At 43.1% G+C, this 22,953-nt stretch overlaps 1 protein-coding gene across 1 annotated transcript in view; it reads left to right on the top strand.

The window, feature by feature from the left end:
• Positions 1 to 1,389: 1,389 nt before the first annotated feature.
• LOC124615512 (cytochrome P450 6k1-like) overlaps positions 1,390 to 22,953 on the top strand; it is a 103,391-nt gene continuing 81,827 nt past the window's right edge. The window contains exon 1 of the mRNA XM_047143471.1: positions 1,390 to 1,498. The gene's annotated coding sequence lies outside the window, so the exon portion shown is untranslated. The remainder of the gene's footprint in view (positions 1,499 to 22,953) is intronic.

Raw genomic sequence — 22,953 nt, 5'->3', positions numbered from 1 at the left:
CATACACAGGGTGACAATTATTGAACTATATGAAAAAAAACGTAAATTAGTTACACACTATGGCGTGTACACACTTTATTAAACATGTGAAAGTCACTACAGATATTAGGATTTAGGTTATGACATGTTCGATATGCGTGCCATCATTGGCAATGATGTAGCGCAGACGAATAGCGAAATTTTGCATGACCCGCGGCCCGCCGCTGTGGCCGAGCGGTTCTAGGCGCTTCAGTCCAGAACCACGCGGCTGCTACTGTCACAGGTTCGAATCCTGCCTCGGGCATGGATGTGTGTGTGATGTCCTTTGGTTAGTTAGGTTTAAGTAGTTCTAAGTCCAGGGGACTGATGACCTCAGATGTTAAGTCGCATAGTGCTTGGAGGCATTTGAACCATTTGAAGCATGACCCGTTGAAGTGTCGAAAGATCGAAGCTGCCGATGACTTCCTGAATGGCTTTTTGGGCTCAGTAATGGTTTTGGGATTATTGCTGTACACCTTCTCTTTAATACAGTCCCACAAAATGAGTCGCATGTGTTCCGCTCCGGAGAATACGGCGGCCAATCAAGGCCCTTGCCAGTGGCATATGGGTACCCCAGTGCCAGAATGCGGCGCTCAAAGTACTCCTCCAGGACATCCTCCTGCTTCGACTGGGTCGAACTCCGTCTTGCACGTACCACATCTTGTCGAAATCAGGGTCACTTCGAATAATTGGGAAGAAATCATCTTCCAGAACCTTCACATACCATTCGATAGTCACCGTACCATCAGACCAATTATTTCGTCACCCGTTGAGGGTGAAGAGACTTCTCGACAGCGAAATCCGAATTCTCAATCCCTAAAATGCGCCAGTTTTCCTTGTTGACGAACCAATCCAAATGAAAGTTGACTTCGTCACTAAACCAAATCATGCATGCGCCTACTAATTCTCATCTTGCTCGGCGGCCAACTGTGCAGTTTGAACGTCCTAATGCAAACCGTGCAGAAGTTATGACAGTTTTATTTCATATAGTTCAGTACTTGTTATCATGTATCAGAAACATTTTTTCTAGTTATTTCACATATTGAAAAGTCAAAATGCGTGTAAACTTGCGAACAGATCAGTTCAGAACGCCAGTAAAATGTCATTAATGAGTCAGCTTATTCAGTTAACAAAGTTGCTGCAGTCGCCGAATAATAAAATCTGAAAATAAATCGTGGTATTAAAAGTGGGCTGTCGCTTTCACCTGCTAGAAATCCTGCCAGTCAGCTGCAGAGACGTCTCCTGCAGTTACCCGCTAACCGCAACCTTCAGTCGTCTCATCAGCACACGCCCTCCGAGCAGCGAAGTGGTGGGGGGAGCTGGCCAGAAGCAAATGCGCTTCTGCGCCAAGGGCACCATGTTGCCCCAGGCCTAACTACACTCAGTTTCGTGGCAGCAGCGGCGGCGTTACATGTTACGTGTCCGCTACTGCGCTGTCCGACTATATCGCGTCCGTGGGCGTCGTCAGTTTGCCGGAACTGTAAGTAGATGCCTACATCATAAGCCACGAACGAGCAGAAGAGAAAGTTCATCTGAGATGTGGGTGTCTGGTTCGGTTCTGTGGATCCGAAAGTGTACGAAACAGAGCAGTTACAGCAGAGTTTGTGTTTTACGGTTCGGCTCCTTAGCAGACACGATATTGTCAGAATAAGAGCCGACGAAATAAGTACTAGAAGTGCCTCGCACCGTAGGGTAGCTTGTGAAATATAGATGTAAATGTTTAACATGCCAAGTTAAATCAAAACCATGCGCACTCATCGACCCCTTACACAACTCATGGAGGCAAGTGACCTGCCAACAAAAATTCTACGATCAACAGCGGTATAGTGAAACTCATAATCTCTCGTATATTACAATTCAAGACACTAGCACCATCATTGAACCACTGCATGTACCTCCATCTGACAAATATTCTTCAAAATTTTAAGATACACATTGAACTTTTAGCTCTCAATAGGCACCTCATTTTTTGCACATGATTTCGATCGTCATTCCATGGCAAATTAAATATTTCTCTAATCTCACTGATTTCTCACTTTTAGGTAAATCATTCCATCTTAAATTTGACAGTTTCTGTCACATTCTTTTATTTTCATCTTTGGTTCAGAAAGCATGAAACACAATATATCTAAAAATCGACCTATGTTCCACTATTATTAATATATATAGATCAAGAGAAGGTAAAGAAATTTTATTTTACATTGTGGTTTGACATTTATTGCCACTCCCTTTATGTAGCTAGCAGCAGCTGTTTATGAAATATTTCAGTTTTCCCGCAAATGTCAAATTAATTTTTTCTTACTATAATTAATTTATTAATCCTTTCTTGCGAAAACAGACCTCACGGTGGTCGATTTAACCTCCCACTAGTCCATTTCCCACTCTTCGTTTGTCTACTAAAATTTTGATAAAAACCCATTGTGTAACTTTCCCTCATATCTATCATTAAGTTTAATTACCCCGAGAACTTTCAAGCAATTAAATATTTTTTTTACAAATCTAGACCTCACAGAGGTCAGTTTGATGCCCCATTTGTAGATTTCCCTTTCTAAAAATGCCTATGGAAATTGGAACAAAATTCATTGTGTGATATCTAAGGAGCGTTCTTTTCGCTTCTCTTAAGCGTTTGATCAAAATGGATAACTGCTCGTAAACATGTCGATTTATATTAGGTTGTTGATGCGTGTGTGTGTCATCAATACGTTTAGCTGATCGTCATTAATAAAGGGATTTGAGATGTGAACCATGGATTCTTCATTGAAACGCAGGTCGGTGATTGATGCTGTTCCAACTCTAATTCTCCCATCCTCCAGAGTTGATTTAGGACGTAGAAATGAAACCAGTAACGAGAATAATCAGGGCATAATAACGATGTTCCATAAAAATGGGAAGAGATTTTACAGGTAAATAGTTATCGAATAATGAAGGACTACAAGTAGAGAAAATACTAACAACGAAAACAATGCTTCAAATGCGATAATACTCGTTAGTGACAACAAATATGACTAATGGAAAAAGAACTAAAAGAACTTAGGCAGAAGACTACAGATTTATAAGCTCGACCCTGTCGGTGTAACGTTGTATTAATTAAAGTAGAACATTTCCAAAAAGTAGTTGACGGTTCTTTGGTGACCGTCAACAAGTGGTTACGAAAGGCTAAATGGTTATCTGAAGATTTTGCAACTTTGCATTGTGTCTATTCATATTATAGAAATGAATGTACATATGTACACTACTGGCCATTAAAATGGCTACACCACGAAGATGACGTTCTACAGACGCGAAATTTATCTTACAGGAAGAAGATGCTGTGATATGCAAATGATTAGCTTTTCAGAGCATTCACACAAGGTTGGCGCCGGTGGCGACACCTACAACGTGCTGATATGAGGAAAGTTTCCAACAGATTTCTCATACACAAACAGCAGTTGACCGGCGTTGCCTGGTCAAACGTTGTTGTGGTGCCTTGTGTAACGAGGAGAAATGCGTACCATCACGTTTCCGACTTTGATAAAGGTCGGATTGTAGCCTATCGCGATTACGGTTTATCGTATCGCGACGTTGCTGCTCGCGTTGGTCGAGATCCAATAACGGTTAGCAGAATATGGAATCGGTGGACTCTAATACGGAACGCCGTACTGGATGCCAACGGGCTCGTATCACTAGCAGTCGAGATGGCAGCCATCTTATACGCCTGGCTGTAGGGTCGTGCAGCCACGTCTCGATCCCTGAGTCAGCAGATGGGGACGTTTGCAAGATAACAACCATCTGCACGAACAGTTCGACGATGTGTGCAGCAGCATGGACTATCAGCTCGGAGACCATGGCTGCGGTTACCCTTGACGCTGCATCACAGACAGGAGCGCCTGCGATGGTGTACTGAACGACGAACCTGGGTGCACGAATGGCAAAACGTCATTTTTTCGGATTAATCCAGGTTCTGTTTACTGCATCATGATGGTCGCATCCGTGTTTGGCGACATCGCGGTGAGCACACATTGGAAGTGTGTATTCGTCATCGCCATACTGGCGTATCACCCGGTGATGGTGTGGGGTGCCATTGGTTACACGTCTCGGTCACCTCTTGTTCGCACTTACGGCACTTGGAACAGTGGACGTTACATTTCAGATGTGTTACGACCCGTGGCTCTACTCTTCATTCTATCCCTGTGAAACCCTACATTTCAGCAGGATAATGCACGACCGCATGTTGCAGGTCCTGTACGGGCCTTTCTGGACACAGAAAATATTCGACTGCTTCCCTGGCCAACACATTCTCCAGATCTCTCACCGATTGAAAACGTCTGGTCAATGGTGGCCGAGCAGCTGGCTCGTCACAATACGGCAGTCACTACTCTTGATGAACTGTGGTATCGTGTTGAAGCTGCATGGGCAGCTGTAGCTGTACACGCCATCCAAGCTCTGTTTGAGTCAATGCCCAGGCGTATCAAGGCCGTTATTACGGCCAGAGGTGGTTGTTCAGGGTGCTGATTTCTCAGGACCTATGCACCCAAATTGCGTGAAAATGTAATCACATGTCAGTTTTAGTATAATATATTTGTCCAATGAATACCCGTTTATGATCTGCATTTCTTCTTGGTGTAGCAATTTTAATGGCCAGTAGTGTATATTCCCAGGCAATGCTGCACACTGAGATAGTATCTTATAAAGCGTTATGTTTTGTCAGGGATGCACTCTTCCTAGTAGAGCACTACTGCAAGAACACACGAGCAGTTTACGGTTCCACCTAGTGTTAGCTATTTAAGCCTTCATTTCATGAAAACACTATCAAAGTTACAAATAAAATTTGAAAAGACATAATTTTTAGCTTTGATGAAAGGAAAGTTAAAGGCGACGTGTGTTGTGACCACGCAGAAGACGTTGTCAGCCGACCTCCACAATAATGTTCCAGTTATGGTCATCACAAGTTTAGTAGGAAAATGTATGCAGACTATTTGTTATATCTTCGAGACGCCCGTTTCTAGGGACTTGTTGACTAGGGCAGTTCAAGTCACAAAATATATTGAGTTTAACGTGATATGAGCCTTTCATACCGAAAACATATACATAGTCTATAGGTTACCTTTCACAACTCAGGATTCGAAAATCAATCAGATAATTCCTTTGTAATGTCCCTCACACCTTATTATAACTGTTAAGGAATCATCTGTCTGACGATGGATACCGGCTTAAGTCTGGAATTTTCGATGCAAAAGAAGTGCTCATTAAGTTAGTTGAACTTCAAAGCACCTGTCTAGCTTTACAATACGCCCATCAACTGATTACCAACCATTTTCTTGTCTGGTCGCGTGGACAGGCAAAATTTAAGGAGGGCAGCAGAGCTCTTTTCTCTCATTGTAACACAACTAAAGAAAAAAGAAAAACTTAACTCTTCCCGAACAGGCCATGAAGGCCCAACGGTATCAACCGGCTGCCGTGTCATCCTCGGCCCACTGGCGTCACTTGATGCGGATATGGAGGGGCATGTGGTCAGCACACCACTCTCCCGGCCGTATGTCAGTTTCCGAGACCGGAGCCGCTACTTCTCAATCAAGTAGCTCCTCAGTTTGCCTCACAAGGGCTCACTGGACCACGCTTGCCAACAGCAAACTTCGGTGATCTGACGGAAACCAGTGTTATCACTGCGGCAAGGCCGTTGGCTCATTGTAAGACAACGCATGTGTCATAACCTTCCAGAGTTGAGTTCTGTTGGTGACGCTGTAACAAGCAAACAGCAAATTGTGCAGAATTTTTAAATAAAGTTTTTATGCAGAGATTTTTTTAAATAAGGGCAAATTTATTTGTTCGTGTTACTAATAAAAGAGTTAATCACAGTAGTAATATACTACAACCGAAAAATGCTTTCTGTGATTTACACATGTGAGCACAGTGTGCCTGCAAGTGTCTAGGCGGTGCCGAAAGCGCGACGGTCAGCAGTGACGTCATCACTGACAGCTTACATGCACGTGACACCTACCGCCTATTCTAGAAACCGTGTTTTGAGCCTAATGTTTCGGACATCCTGTATGGTTGCTGTACAACTCCCTGATACCCATGCAAGAGATAATTTATTTTCTGCTTGCCACCGATTCAGGAATATTTTCTTCCTTTCCATCATGTGTATTGGTTTGTTGCCTGCCCTTCCACGTCTGCTTATTGATTCGCTCTGCAATCCAATACTATAATTCCTTTTCAGGTACTAATTTACTGCCGGCCGGTGGCCGACCGGTTCTTGGCGCTTCAGTCTGGAACTGCACGACCGCTACGGTCGCAGGTTCGAATCCTGCCTCGGGCATGGATCTGTGTGATGTCCTTAGGTTAGTTAGGTTTAAGTAGTTCTACGTTCTAGGGGACTGGTGACCTCAGATGTTAAGTCTCATAGTGCTCAGAGCCATTTGAACTAATTTACTGTTAATGAAGCTCTAGATCCACGCAGAGCTTGGTGATCCATGTTTTAAGACATTGGATTCTTGTGAGGTTTAGTGCTTCCGTGCCGTATCAGATGGCCAATGAAATTCTGGGAATTCGGCGGTAGCCAAACTTGTTGTTTGTTAATATTTCGACTGTTAACCATTCAGCCGCCTTAAGAGTGAGCACTAAAAACTGACAAAAAAGCGCTCTAACCTTTCTTAGGAAATGTGTGTTCCAAAATAGATCGCATCAAATGGTTCAAATAGCTCTGAGCACTATGGGACTTGGAACTACTTAAACCTAACTAACCTAAGGACATAAGACACATCCATGCCCGAGGCAAGATTCGAACCTACGACCGTAGCGGTCGCGCGGTTCCAGACTGAAGCGCATCGAACCGCTCGGTCACAGCGACCTGCTACATCGCATCCTCTTCAAACATAAGGTCAGGGATATTTCTCTCTCAGCACCAAGGATAACTTGTTGGCTTTGTGAAGAGTAGCCTTATTCTATGGAAGACAAGCGTTGGCTCTGTGAAGTATAACTTAATTCTATGGGAAGACAGACTTGTAAACGATTCCCTGTCAGTGTGGTTTGTCATTTGAGGGACATACTTTACACACAGTTCAAGAATTCTGCGTGGAATATAAACGCTACAGCTGCCAGATACAGCTTCATAAAGCTGCCGTGATCGAGCACCGTATTCAGACACGCCACCCTATGGACTACGAAAACGCACAAACGTCCAAATGTGTGTGAATTCCTAAGGGACCAAACGGCTTAGGTCATCGCTCCCTAAACTTACCCACTACTTAAACTAACTTTAACTTATGCTAAGAACAACACACACACCCATGTCCGGGGGAGGACTAGAACCTCCCGCGGTAGGGGCCGCGCAGTCCGTGACATGACGCCTCAAACCACGCGGCAGGAAATCGCACAAATTTCGTCCTTTTGGAACTGGATTTTCAGGAAAGTAGATGAAGTACTTTTGACGAGTGACTTAAGTAATCTTCATGGTGGTTTTAACCCTGAAAAAATGTTGCATTGCTGCTGGCAATAGTTAGCGCTAATACATAAAGGCACTGTTCCCCTATGGACCAGAATTTTTGACGGAACTTCCTTCATAGAGGGACCTCCGCCCGTGTAGTGTTTCTTCCATCGTGATTGTCCGTGTACGCATGCGGGTTGGCTCCCCCTACCGGTACACAAGGCGGACTGGAACACTTTACTGAATAGTACTCAAATGGCCTCGTGCTGTTAAATTCTGGAGACATGTAAGAACGTCTGCAGAAAATTGCTCTGACGAAAATGTCGTCCTACCCTCCTTAACTACTGACCCAAGAAAATTTTATTATAGGTTATCTGACGTTATTTTAGGAACAAATTAACAAGTGCAATACTTAGCTTTGTACAACGGTTAATCTATGGGCATAAATGAATATTTAAATGTACCTTAATGATCAGGTTTCTTGTCACTGAGTTCAGCTTTTGGCTTAAATGGTTCAAACGGCTTTGAGCATCATGGAACTCAACATCTGAGGCCATCAGTCACCTAGAAATTAGAACTACTTAAACCTAACTAACCTAAGGACTTCACACACATCCATGCCCGAGGCAGGATTCGAACCTGCGACCGTAGTGGTCCTTTTGGCTTAAAAATGGGCCACTCAGGCAAAGCATGTGCAGTTAGCTTACCTGGCTCGCAGTTGTGAACTAAATACTTTTCCACACAAAAATGGAAATTATTAAATAATATAATAATCAGTAAAGAATGGCTCCTGAGACACCGATGCCTGCTACGACGATCTCGATGCAGTTTACCATCAAAACTTGAAAGATTCATGCAAAGACTAATAATAATGTTGTTACTGAATGAGTGAGTGACTATTGTACGAGCAGCTCGCAGCGTGTAAACACATTTACTGCGAGCAAATGACAACAGCACAATCTCTGCTGCAGTTTAATTTGTAAGTGGCGTACTAAACAGAATGCTTAAATTTCAGACATAAATTTAATAGCAGCAAGGAACATAAATTAATACAGAGAGCTCGTGTTCAGATTACTGATTATCTCGACTCATAATACAGCATGGAAGAACCACGTGGAATTCTATACCAGCACACAACAAATAATTTACCCACAAAGTATTCAATAAATCTGCGAAAATATCCAGGATCATCACGTCTGAGAGGCATTGATTTATTCAGTTCACCTATGGTTCGGGTATGGTGCAGAGAAACCCATTTCTGGCCCTTCTGAAATGGCTTGGTTCAAATGGCTTTGAGCACTATGGGACTTAACATCTGAGGTCATCAGTCCCTAGAACTTAGAACTACTTAAACCTAACTAACCTAAGGACATCACACACATCCATGCCCAAGGCAGGATTCGAACCTGCGACCGTAGCAGCCGCGCGGTTCCAGACTGAAGCGCCTAGAACCGCTCTTCCACTCTGGCCGGCTGGCCCTTCTGACTCTAAACTCAATACCTTACAGTAGAAAATGTATTGAATCCCACCACTCGTAATGGCTCAGTACAAACGTGAATTCGTTGCACTGTGCAACATGTTACCACACGTAACTCGTAGCCCTTGACGAGAGAACGCATGAAGAAAATCTCATTGGAAGTATGCACACCAGTCTGTTCTACAAGGGAAGCGGCAGTAGAAATCTTACGCATACATACCGCCAGCCGGCCTCTTTCATCCGACTTCCGCACTATGAGTCTCCTGTTCCGACCACATTAGGAAAGACTACTCTGTCCACATTCGAACGCAGAACACACCGTACCGGCCGAGGACATGCTGATCTCCCATTGCGCAAGACAACGCTGGCTGGAGAACGTCGTTCAAACTACCCATCCCGACTGTAAAAAGACCATCTTCACCTCAAACATCGAGAACTGGGCGCAGAATATGTTAGTAACACTGCTCTCTAATTAGCAAACGCAGAAAATGATAAAAGCTGAAAGTTGATATGCGTGGCAAGCTTTCAAGTTTACAACCGTAGGGGAGATAGTGGCACGTTTACACAAGGATCAAGTTTACGCAGAACTCTTTTGTCGGAGCCATTCTTGCTAGAGCGCTACCGACAGTGGAAGATTAGTACTGACATCTGCTGAGTTTCTCACAAACTTCATGGCACCAGCTAAGTGAACATCCTAGCGCAGACAACTTATTTGTGTTTCTGTGCAAGATGAGTAAATTTGTTATCAAATATTGAAGCTCTTAGGAAGCATAGCTTTTAGAATTTTGAATAGATAAACATATGTTTGTTGACAAGAGCTTATTCTACTCTACAAGGCATTTTTGTATAGTTAGAAATCCTGAAAGTACTACTGTAATTTCAAAACTACACTACTGGCCATTAAAATTGCTACATCACGAAGATGACGTGCTACAGATGCGAAATTTAACCGATAGGAAGAAGATGCTGTGATATGCAACTGATTAGCTTTTCAGAGCATTCACACAAGGTTGGCGCCTTGGCGACACCTACAACGTGCTGACATGAGAAATGTTTACAACCGATTTCTCATACACAAACAGCAGTTTACCGGCGTTGCCTGGTGAAACGTTGTTGTGATGCCTCGTGTAAGGAGGAGAAATGCATATCATCAGGTTTTCGAATTTGATGAAGGTCGGATTGTAGCCTATCGCGATTGCGGTTTATCGTATCGCGACATTGCTGCTCGCGTTGGTCGAGATCCATTGGCTGTTAGCAGACTATGGAATCGGTGGGTTCAGGAAGGTAATACGGAACGCCGTGCTTGATCCCAACGGCCTCGTATCACTAGCAGTCGAGATGACAGGCATCTTATCCGCATGGCTGTAACGGATCGTGCAGCCACGTTTCGATCCCTGAGTCAACAGATGGGGATATTTGCAAGACAACAACCATCTGCACGAACAGTTTGACGACGTTTGCAGCAGCATGGACAGTCAGCTCGGAGACAAAGGCTGCGGTTATCCTTGACGCTGCATCACAGACAGTAGCGCCTGCAATGGTGTACTCAACGACAAACCTGGGTGCACGAATGGCAAAACGTCATTTTTTCGGATGAATCCGGGTTCTGTTTACAGCATCATGATGGTCGTATCCGTGTTTTGCGACATCGCGGTGAACGCACATTGGAAGCATGTATTCCTCATCGCCATACTGGCGTATCACCCGGCGTGATGGTATGGGATGCCATTGGTTACACGTCTCGGTCACCTCTTGTTCGTACTTACGGCACTTTGAACAGTGGACGTTACATTTCAGATGTGTTACGACCCGTGGTACTACCCTTCATTCGATCCCTGCGAAACCCTACATTTCAGCAGGATAATGCACGACCGCATGTTGCAGGTCCTGTACGGGCCTTTCTGGGTACAGAAAGTGTTCGACTGCTGCCCTGGCCAGCACATTCCCCAGATCTCTTACCAAATGAAAACTTCTGATCAATGGTGGCCGAGCAACTGGCTCGTCACAATACGCCAGTCACTTCTCTTGATGAACTGTGGTATCGTGTTGAAGCTGCATGGGCAGCTGTACCTGTACACCCCATCCAAGCTCTGTTTGACTCAATGCCCAGGCGTATCAAGGCCGTTATTACGGCCAGAGGTGGTTGTTCTGGGTGCTGATTTCGCAGGATCTATGCGCCCAAATCGCGTGAAAATGTAATCACATGTCAGTTTTAGTATAATACATTTGTTCAATATATACCCGTTTATCATCTGCATTTCTTGGTGGTGTAGCAATTTTAATGGCCAGTAGTGTAATTCAAACGTGGCGATGGAGCACGTTTACCCAGTTCCGTTGGGTCATGTTTACGCTCTATTTCGCATTACCATCCTAACTGATTCTCCAGTCAAGGAAATTTTAAGAGAACAGCAGTTGGAAACGCAGTCCAAAAAAGCGAAGAAACAGGAGAAGAAAAGGCAGAAATTGCTAATGAAGCTATCTGAATCTAGCGAGCAAGCAGAAGCAAAAGCAGAAAGAATAAATTATATGCGAGCAAGGACTTATAAGGGCAAGAAATTCCTAAAAGGAAGAATAAGGAAAAATGTAAATAGGTCCACTTCTGATGTCATCCTTGATGTTCTGCCGACAGTCAAATTTTCACAAGGTTACTCTGCATGCTCTCCTGTCTTCTATCATCCTCTTCAGATTCTTGTTATTTCCGCTTCTTTTATGCCATTTGTCATCCTTCCTCTCAATCTCCTCTCATAAACCAGTCCTTCCTCTTGCATCCCGCCTGGAAGGCGGAGCGTGGACTTGCTCCTGTAAACTGAAAGGTAGGCCGAATGTAGCTGGCGAGTAGGAGCAGGTGAGGTAAAAATCTCGGTACTGCTTTTAAAGTAAAAGTGGTTTTACTATATCTCAGCACACTAAAATATGAGAATACATAACTTTGTACTGAGGAGCACGTAGGTGCGAAGCCAGATGTATCAAAGCTAACACAGGCAAAATCTGTAGGATGAAACAATGTTGGTTGGTCATCTGCTCGGAATCAAATGGGCTGAATCCGGAGCGGCGATCGTAGAGCTGCACAGTGCCGGGCTAGAGGGCGCTGTGATCGGCGTTGATCGTTCGCTCTCGTGGTGCCAACCTACGAGAGCGCACCTACCGTTGTCGCATCGTAGCTACCGATACCTCACCTCCAAAGCGTCTTTTATCCAGAGCTCACGTTCCAATCAATGTCTCATCCAGTTCTTCTTCCTTTGTCTCATAACCTGCACCAATCTGACGAAGAGTGTGAAATTTTCATTCGTATTTACAGCTTCACACGATTCGGTCAATCGAAAAGAAATGAAGAATGAATCCAGTGCATTAGATGTAAAAGATGGGCTCTCGACGATTGTGCCAAAAGACGGTATTTTTTGCATGCATAAATTGCAACTCGGACAGTTATGACGAATAGGCCTTTAATTGGCATTCAAACTTCTAGGTGGGCCATATTATGCTAACAGGTGGAAATTCGACTAAACATTTTTTTATTTTCAGCAAATTTTTTGTTTTTCTTACAATGTTAACTGGTGTAAGTACATCTGCAATATGGTAGCGCCAATAAAATATGCTGTGTTCTGCAAATTTTAGTAGTGTGTTTTATTTAATCGTTATTGTGTTCTATGATATGCAAAAACGTGCCCCATAGAAGTATAAACCTGTCCCATACCCGTCGCACGTTAACTTGAGCCTAGATAAAATTATTTTACACTCTAAAATGTAATGTTGAGTTAGAAAAATATGTACCCACTGTTACTGTAATAAACATGTTATAAGACTAGACTATTTGAAACACGATAAATTTAACCAAACAATTTGAAAAATTCCGAAAAGAAATTCGCGTAAATGTGCCCCGATCACCCCTAATATTAACAGATGTCTGGATATAGCTGGATTCTGTCGGTTTTATGGTCTATATGATTCTCATTCGGGAGAAGCTTAATTCCGATTCTGCCGTTCGACATTCAAATTTTCTGTTGTTCCCTTGTATCGTTTAACGAAAAATGGCGGGATGGTTCATTCAGAAAGGACACGTCCGATTTCATGTTCTATCCCTGTATAAGCCCTGTCTGTATTCCGGCGTAAATGTGCCCCGATCTCCCCTAATATTAACAGATGTCTGGATACAGCTGGATTCTCTCGCTTTTATGGACTATATATGTTTCTCCCCCCCCCCCCTCCCCCCCCCCCCATGAACCATGGACCTTGCCGTTGGTGGGGAGGCTTGCGTGCCTCAGCGATACAGATAGCCGTACCGTAGGTACAACCACAACGGAGGGGTATCTGTTGAGAGGCCAGACAAACGTGTGGTTCCTGAAGAGGGGCAGCAGCCTTTTCAGTAGTTGCAAGGGCAACAGTCTGGATGATTGACTGATCTGGCCTTGTAACAATAACCAAAACGGCCTTGCTGTGCTGGTACTGCGAACGGCTGAAAGCAAGGGGAAACTACGGCCGTAATTTTTCCCGAGGGCATGCAGCTTTACTGTATGATTAAATGATGATGGCGTCCTCTTGGGTAAAATATTCCGGAGATAAAATAGTCCCCCATTCGGATCTCCAGGCGGGGACTACTCAAGAGGATGTCGTTATCAGGAGAAAGAAAACTGGCGTTCTACGGATCGGAGCGTGGAATGTCAGATCCCTTAATCGGGCAGGTAGGTTAGAAAATTTAAAAAGGGAAATGGATAGGTTAAAGTTAGATATAGTGGGAATTAGTGAAGTTCGGTGGCAGGAGGAACAAGACTTCTGGTCAGGTGACTACAGGGTTATAAACACAAAATCAAATAGGGGTAATGCAGGAGTAGGTTTAATAATGAATAGGAAAATAGGAATGCGGGTAAGCTACTACAAACAGCATAGTGAACGCATTATTGTGGCCAAGATAGATACAAAGCCCACACCTACTACAGTAGTACAAGTTTATATGCCAACTAGCTCTGCAGATGACGAAGAAATTGAAGAAATGTATGATGAAATAAAAGAAATTATTTAGATAGTGAAGGGAGACGAAAATTTAATAGTCATGGGTGACTGGAATTCGAGTGTAGGAAAAGGGAGCGAAGGAAACGTAGTAGGTGAATATGGATTGGGGCTAAGAAATGAAAGAGGAAGCCGCCTGATAGAATTTTGCACAGAGCACAACTTAATCATAGCTAACACTTGGTTTAAGAATCATGATAGAAGGTTGTATACATGGAAGAACCCTGGAGATACTAAAAGGTATCAGATAGATTATATAATGGTAAGACAGATATTTAGGAACCAGGTTTTAAATTGTAAGACATTTCCAGAGACGGATGTGGACTCTGACCACAATCTGTTGGTTATGACCTGTAGATTAAAACTGAAGAAACTGCAAAAAGGTGGGAATTTAAGGAGATGGGACCTGGATAAACTGAAAGAACCAGAGGTTGTAGAGAGTTTCAGGGAGAGCATAAGGGAACAATTGAAAGGAATGGGGGAAAGAAATACAGTAGAAGAAGAATGGGTAGCTCTGAGGGATGAAGTAGTGAAGGCAGCAGACGATCAAGTAGGTAAAAAGAAGAGGGTTAGTAGAAATCCTTGGGTAACAGAAGAAATATTGAATTTAATTGATGAAAGGAGAAAATATAAAAATGCAGTAAATGAAGCAGGCAAAAAGGAATACAAACGTCTCAAAAATGAGATCGACAGGAAGTGCAAAATGGCTAAGCAGGGATGGCTAGAGGACAAATGTAAGGATGTAGAGGCTTATCTCACTAGGGGTAAGATAGATACTGCCTACAGGAAAATTAAAGAGACCTTTGGAGATAAGAGAACCACATGTATGAACATCAAGAGCTCAGATGGAAACGCAGTTCTAAGCAAAGAAGGGAAAGCAGAAAGGTGGAAGGAGTATATAGAGGGTCTATACAAGGGCGATGCACTTGAGGACAATATTATGGAAATGGAAGAGGATGTAGATGAAGATGAAATGGGAGATACGATACTGCGTGAAGAATTTGACAGAGCACTGAAGGACCTGAGTCGAAACAAGGCCCCCGGAGTAGACAAAATTCCATTGGAACTACTGACGGCCTTGGGAGAGCCAGTCCTGACAAAACTCTACCATCTGGTGAGCAAGATGTACGAAACAGGCGAAATACCCTCAGACTTCAAGAAGAATATAATAATTCCAATCCCAAAGAAAGCAGGTGTTGACAGATGTGAAAATTACCGAACCATCAGTTTAATAAGCCACAGCTGCAAAGTACTAACACGAATTCTTTACAGACGAATGGAAAAACTAGTAGAAGCCGACCTCGGGGAAGATGAGTTTGGATTCCGTAGAAATACTGGAACACGTGAGGCAATACTGACCTTACGACTTATCTTAGAAGAAAGATTAAGGAAAGGCAAACCTACGTTTGTAGCATTTGTAGACTTAGGGAAAGCTTTTGACAATGTTGACTGGAATACTCTCTTTCAAATTATAAAGGTGACAGGGGTAAAATACAGGGAGCGAAAGGCTATTTACAACTTGTACAGAAACCAGATGGCAGTTATAAGAGTTGAGGGACATGAAAGGGAAGCAGTGGTTGGGAAGGGAGTAAGACAGGGTTGTAGCCGCTCCACGATGTTATTCAATCTCTATATTGAGCAAGTAGTAAAGGAAACAAAAGAAAAATTTGGAGTAGGTATTAAAATCCATGGAGAAGAAATAAAAACTTTGAGGTTCGCTGATGACATTGTAATTCTGTCAGAGACAGCAAAGGACTTGAAAGAGCAGTTGAACGGAATGGATGGTGTCTTGAAGGGAGGATATAAGATGAACATCAACAAAAGCAAAACGAGGATAATGGAATGTAGTCGAGTTAAGTCGGGTGATGCTGAGGGTATTAGATTAGGAAATGAGACACTTAAAGTAGTAAAGGAGTTTTGCTATTTGGGGAGCAAAATGACTGATGATGGACGAAGTAGAGAGGATATAAAATGTAGACTGGCAATGGCAAGGAAAGCGTTTCTGAAGAAGAGAAATTTGTTAACATCGAGTATAGATTTAAGTGTTAGGAAGTTATTTCTGAAAGTATTTGTATGGAGTGTAGCCATGTATGGAAGTGAAACATGGACGGTAAATAGTTTGGACAAGAAGAGAATAGAAGCTTTTGAAATGTGGTGCTACAGAAGAATGCTGAAGATTAGATGGGTAGATCACATAACTAATGATGAAGTATTGAATAGGATTGGGGAGAAGAGAAGTTTGTGGCACAACTTGACCAGAAGAAGGGATCGGTTGGTAGGACATGTTCTGAGGCATCAAGGGATCACCAATTTAGTATTGGAGGGCAGCGTGGAGGGTAAAAATCATAGGGGGAGACCAAGAGATGAATACACTAAGCAGATTCAGAAGGATGTAGGTTGCAGTAGGTACTGGGAGATGAAGATGCTTGCACAGGATAGAGTAGCATGGAGAGCTGCATCAAACCAGTCTCAGGACTGAAGACCACAACAACAACAACAACAATATGTTTCGGGAGAAGCGTAATTCGATTCTGCTTCGGCCATCCAGATTCAAATTTTCTGTTGTTCCCTTGTATCGTTTAACGAGAAATGGCCGGATGGTTCACTCAGAAAGGATACGTCCTGTTTCCTGTCCTATCCCTGTATAAGCCCTGTCTGTATTCCGTCCCTAATGACATCATCGTTGGCCAGAAGCTTAATAGTAACTTTCCTTCCATTTTGCCCACTTAACTTCCGTTTTCTCTTATTTGCACCGCCATGATAGCTTTAGTTCCAGCAATTACGCTTTATTTAAAATGTAAGAGCAACATTTCACTGGTTCCACAAAGCAAGCTTGATCGCGGGCCTTTAGTTCCATGAATTTCGGGTTTTTCAAGCCCCTCTCGGAGTGGTATGTAAGATTCCGAAAGTGTTATTTATACCAGACAGGTGGTTAGCAGCTCGCCAAACACAACGTTAAGGTCCTCGATGAATCAAGCTTGCTGAGATGGAGCTTAGCTTTACTAACGCAAACCTACTAACTCAAACCATTGTGTCTGAGATTCCCAGATGAGTTTCACTTCCTGTGAATCATACCGTGGGCATCTGAAACGGTGTTTTGATGGAGAACATCTTGTAGATAAGATTTCGCAGACTCACGGTGATGAACGGCCTGCAGGTACTTTTATCTAGACGCAAATGCGAGACGCAACCAGTGAGCGGATCGGCACAGAACTGGTGAGTGTAGCAGCAGTAGCAGCAATAGCAGTAGTAGTAGTAGTAGCAGCAGTAGTAGTTTCATTTATGTGCGGATCTATTTTACACGGATGTCGGACTTACCGTGGTATTACAGTTCAAGAACAAATGCAGTCGACAATCGTTAATTTGAAACTCAAGGGACCAGGGATAGTTTCAACTTACGAAGTGTTGAAAGTAACAGGCGTTCAAGTAATCGAGAGGGACAGCGGAAAATTCGAATAAGCGAGAGTCTGGCTTTGTTTTAATAGTATGAGACATAATGCATACATATAAACATATGGTAAATGCATTGATCAGCCACAACATTATGACCTCCTACCTAATAGCCGGTATGTCCAACTCTGCGGATAACAGCGACGACGCGGCGTGACATGGAAGGGGTGAGGCCTTGGTAGGCCGCTGGAGGGAGATTGCGCCTCATCTGCACACACACACACACACACACACACACACACACACACACAAGTCACCTAATTCCCGTAAATTCCGGTGAGTGGGGCGATGAGCTCTGACGCCCCATTCAATCACATCCCACATATTTTCGATCGGTTTCAGATCTGGCGAGGTGGGCGGCCAGCACACCGATTGGAACTCGTCACTGCGTTTCTTGAACAACTCCATCACAGTCTTAGTCTCGCGACGGGGCGCATTATCTTGTTGAAAAGTAGAACTGCCGTCGGGAAACATAGTCGCCACGAAGTGTTGTACGTGATCTGGAACCAATGTGTGATACTCCATGGCCGTCATGGTGCCTTACACGACCTCCACTGGATCTATGGATGCCCAAGTGACTCTTCCCCAGAACGTAACAGGGCCACCGCCAGCTTGTCTCCATCCCGCTGTAGAGGTGTCAAGGAGCTATTCTCCTGGAGGACGACGGATTTGCGCCTTCCCATCGCCACGATAAAGAAGGTATCGGGATTCGTCAGACCATGCAATGCTCTGCGACTGACAACGTCCAGTGCCGAAGATCACGTGCCCATTTCAGTCGTAGTTGCCGATTTCGCAGTCTTAACATTGGCACATGTAAGGGTTGTCAGCAGCGGACGCCCATTGTTAGGAGTGTTCGGTGCACTGTGTGTGTCAGGCACATTTGTTCTCTGCTCAACAGTAAAGTGTGACGTTAGTTCCGTCACAGTTCGCTGCCTGCCCTGTTTTACCAGTCTGTCCAGCCTACGACGTCCCATATCTGTGGCCGGAGCGGTTCTAGGCGCTTCAGTCTGGATCCGCGCGTTCGCTACGGCCGCAGGTTGTGTGTGATATCCTTAGGTTGGTAGGGTTTAAGTGGTTCTAAGTTCTAGGGGACTGATGACCTCAGATGTTAAGTCCCAAAGTGCTCAGAGCCATTTGAACCATTTGAACCCACTTCTGTAATGAGGGGTGGTCGCCCAGTCCCACGACGTCTGGGCGTGGGTTCACTTTGATGTCACCATGTGCTGAAGACACTCACCACAGCACTCTTAGAACAGCCGACAAGTCGTGCAGTTTCTGAAATGCGAGTGCGGAGCCTCCGGACCATCACAGTCTGCTCTCGTTCAAATTCAGATAGATCGCGCTTTCGCATGCACTGTGCGTGTTTCTAACTATCAGTCATTCCTCGCCAGATGACGCTGCTATTTCCAGGGCGGGTTTATATCGATAGTAGGTCGGTGGTCATGATATTCTGGTTGATCACTTTGCATACATGAAAAACACACCAATTAAAATATTACACACCATTTTGAAAAGTAGTTGGTGATTTTCATTTGAGAGAGAGGCTTAAATCTAGCACCGTCCAGCGAATTCTATGGTGATGAGATCTGAGAAGAAATATTCACTTGTTTCCGCTCTGAAGGCGTAGAAGCATAGGATATGGACAGATCACCTTGGCTCGCTCGATGTGACTGGAGTTGGCGGGTGATGTTGGTTACCTTCTTCGTCCGCGTCCTGACAGGCCAAAGGTTCAGCATCGGTAAGAACACGGTGGACACCGATGTCATCATCAACACGAACGAAATCCTCAAAGGTTAATTCATTACAGTTTGCTGGGAGTTCCCAATCTGACTCTGGCAGGACTGAATTCGTTAATTATCGCGACTCTGTTGACTCTTTGCGTTACAAACCCGCTCTTTCTGAAGCAGTTATAAACAGTGGTAGGGCTTACATTCTTCCAGGCCTTGCAGTCAATGGCTATAGCGGCCAAAACCATTATGTTCCTCTTCTAATCTTTTTCGTTGTTATCCAGCATAAGTAAAGCAATTCCTTTACCTAAAGAGTTTTAAAATTTTGTGTTATGCCCTTGTCCAATGGTTGCAATCTTGATTTGTTGTCTGGCGAAAAAATCAATTTCACTTGATCTAATGACGGTGGGTTGTTACGGTCGGTGCAGTTGTCCAAAAACGTCGCTATTATCCGAGGTCAGCCATTCGTTAAACAGTTCTGTCGTCATGTACGATTTTTTGTTTGAGCGGGGAAATGATTTTATTCCCTTGAAACAGCTTGGTTTATCACATATCGCTACTATGAATGGTTTCAGGTAGTGAAATATGTCCCTGTTACAGGCAAGGAGAATAGTTAATCCGTCCTTGCTCAGTTATGACACTTTTCGTCTTCGAATGCTAGGGTGCGCTAAAGATGACATTTATTAAAAAAAGAGCGGTTCGTCTCTGTTGAATAGCTGACGAGACGTTCTGATTCATCAGTCCATTCAGTACAAAGAAAACTCTCCACAATGGCACTCTCTCAGTGGATCTTTTTATCTTGATGCCGTGACGTTTTTCAAAATTTGAGAGCCACCCCTTACTTGAAGGAGATCTATCAATCCCGAGAGGCTGAGTAAAAAATTTGGCTTTTTCTTTCAACATTAAACCACCAACGAGAACATTTTGTCCTCTACACTGTTTTATCCACTTGAGCAAGCAGTCCTCAAGGCAGGGAAAATCACCCTGACATATTCTTTTCCTTTCTGTGCCTGAGACACTTCCGGTGACACGACCTTTGTTTTTTAAAATCGTCGACAATGTACGTGGTAAAATAGCGAACTGTTTTGCAACTTTTTTTTCCCGAAATTCCACTCTCCACAGCTACAGTAACAAGTGGTTTCCATTACCTGAATGACACGTCTTCCTTCTAACATGGCATTTCACAGTTTCTAGAAACACGGATTGAAAATAACACAGTGTGAAAGCTGATTGCAGACTGAATGGCATGTGGGCTGGAGACACAAACGTCGGGTGGTCTGAGGCTGTACTGGGAATCACAAAAGTAATGAGACTTCAGTGGGTGTCACAGAAGTTGGGGGCCTCAAATTGAAGAGATTATGGGAAACCTGACTTCAAATTATAAACTGTTTGCCAGGTTCCCTCAACACCACAACTTCAGATTACCCTGAGGACATAAACACGTATTTTTTTTTTTCAATTTATCGAATGTTTTTCAAGAGACCGGACAAAATTTTTAATCATCGTGTTTCAGATTATCGAGTGACAAATTACAGACTGTCAACCGCAAAACAGAGTTCACATAAGTGTTAACATAAAAACAAAGCTTCGGATGTTTTCTTAGCATTTTCGTATAAGGCCCCATGCAATCCAGTGGTTTGTTGCAGAGTACTAATGTAATGAAAGGAAAAGAAAGCTACTACTGTACAGTTACACTATTGATGAAAAAATAGCACATACACAAATATTGTTAATATTGTTTAGCAAGTGCTGCTGTAACAATAAATAACATTGTGCTACTGTTTTCTGATGAAGGTATATATGTGGATCGTCAGTACTACTTTGTTATACGAAGACGTCTTTCAGAATTCGAATCAAGTACAGATGCCAACATGGGTAACGTAGAGGTAGATATCCTTGGAGTAGTGAAGCAACATAAATCACTTAACAAAAACAAGTCTTCCTGTCCAGATTGTATACCAGTTATGTTCCTTTCAGAGTATGTTGATGCATTAGCTCCATACTTAACAATCATATACAACCGATCGCTCGACGAAAGATTCGCACCCAAAGACTGGAAAGTTGCACAGGTCATACCAACATTAAAGAAAAACAGCAGAAGTAATCCACTAAATTAAGGCCATTTCATTAACGTTGATATGCAGTAAGATTTAGGAATATATATTGTGTTCGAACATTACGAAAACGGTCTATTGACACACAGCCAACAGGCATTCAGAAAACATCGTTCTTGTGAAACACAACACACTTCACTCGCACGAAGTGTTGGATGGTATTCACAAGAGATTTCAAATTGATTTCATTTCCAGACTTCCGGGAGGCTTTTTACACTGTACCACACAAGCGGCTTTTAGTGAAATTGCGTGCTTATGGAATATCACCTCAATTATGTGACTGTCAGAGAGGTCAAAGTTCATAGAAATAGACGGAAAATCATCGAGGAAAACAAGTGATTTCTAGCGTTCCGAAAGGCAGTTTTAAAGGCCCTTTGCTGTTCCGTATGTATATAAACGATTTGGGAGACAATCTGAGCAGCCGTCTTACGTTGTTTGCAGATGACGCTGTCGTTTATCGACTAACAAAGTTATCAGAAGATCAAAACAAATTGTAAGACGGTTTAGAAAATATATCTGTATAGTGAGAAAATTGACAATTGACCCTAAATAACGAAAAGTGCGAAGTTATCCACATGAATGCTGAAAGGAATCTGTTAAACTTCGGATGCATAATAAATCAGTAAAATCAAAGGCCGTAAATTCAACTGATTACCTAGGAATTACAGTTACGAACAACTTACATTGCAAGGTACACATAGAAAATGTTGTGGGGAAGGCTAACCAAAGAATGCGTTTTGATGGCAGGACATTTAGAAAATGTAACAGACGTACTAAAAAGATTACCTACACTGCGCTTGTCCGCCCTCTTTTAGAATACTGCTGCGCGGTGTGGGATGCTTGCCAGATAGGAATGAGTAGATCGAAAAAGTTCAAAGAAGTGCAGCTTGTTTTGTATTATAACGAAATATGGGAGAGTGTGCCACGGATATGATAGGCGTGTTGGGATGGCAATCGTTAAAGCAAAGGCGATTTTCGCAGCGAAAGGATCTTCTCATGAAATTTCAATCACCAACTTAGTCCTCAGAGTTAGCTTGAAAAATTTGAGGGTACCTTATTGCAAGTATCGCGTAAACGTTCACTAAAACACACCGTAAACAGTTGTGATTAAAGCGCCACAAATAGTTGTGATTAAATCGCCACACACCTGTCCGTTTAATCCACCCCCTAATCAAGCAGCATCTATCCTGAGCTTAATTATATGTCTCTGATATTATCTGGCAGATAGCGTCTATCTCTAAGAACGAGTGACTGACATTGCTGATACGGAACAGACACAAGCTTCAATCAGACAGAAAATAAATATATATAAGTGAGACACAAAAACAGATAACATACACTAGCAAGTGCTGCTGTAACAATAAATAACTTCGTGTTACTTTTTTCTACTCTGCAACAGTCAACAAACAAGTAAGTTATGAATAACATTAATGTCACAACTAAAGAATGAGTGATGAACTGGCTTGAAATGACGCAACTGTAAGCAGTTTCGACTTAAAGCCATTGTTAACTGATTATAAACGTCTCTATTCCTCACGAACATCAGTTTTGATAATGTATGGTCACAGTATCACTAAAGCAAAATTGTTCGATTGTTATCCTCAATGTCTTCAAAGTTACTTTAGTTAAACTACGGCTTTGGCCACTATTTAACAAAGTAATAGGAAACTAGTGTACTCAGCATAAACTATTATGTCAACACTCTTTGTTATGAGAAAACTACGTAAAGTTGTAGCATCCGAAACAGCCTTTTACAGCACA

The sequence above is a fragment of the Schistocerca americana genome, chromosome 5 (assembly GCF_021461395.2).
Source record: "Schistocerca americana isolate TAMUIC-IGC-003095 chromosome 5, iqSchAmer2.1, whole genome shotgun sequence".
In the NCBI taxonomy this organism is placed as follows: domain Eukaryota; kingdom Metazoa; phylum Arthropoda; class Insecta; order Orthoptera; family Acrididae; genus Schistocerca; species Schistocerca americana.
This window is presented reverse-complemented; position numbering and strand designations above follow the sequence as displayed.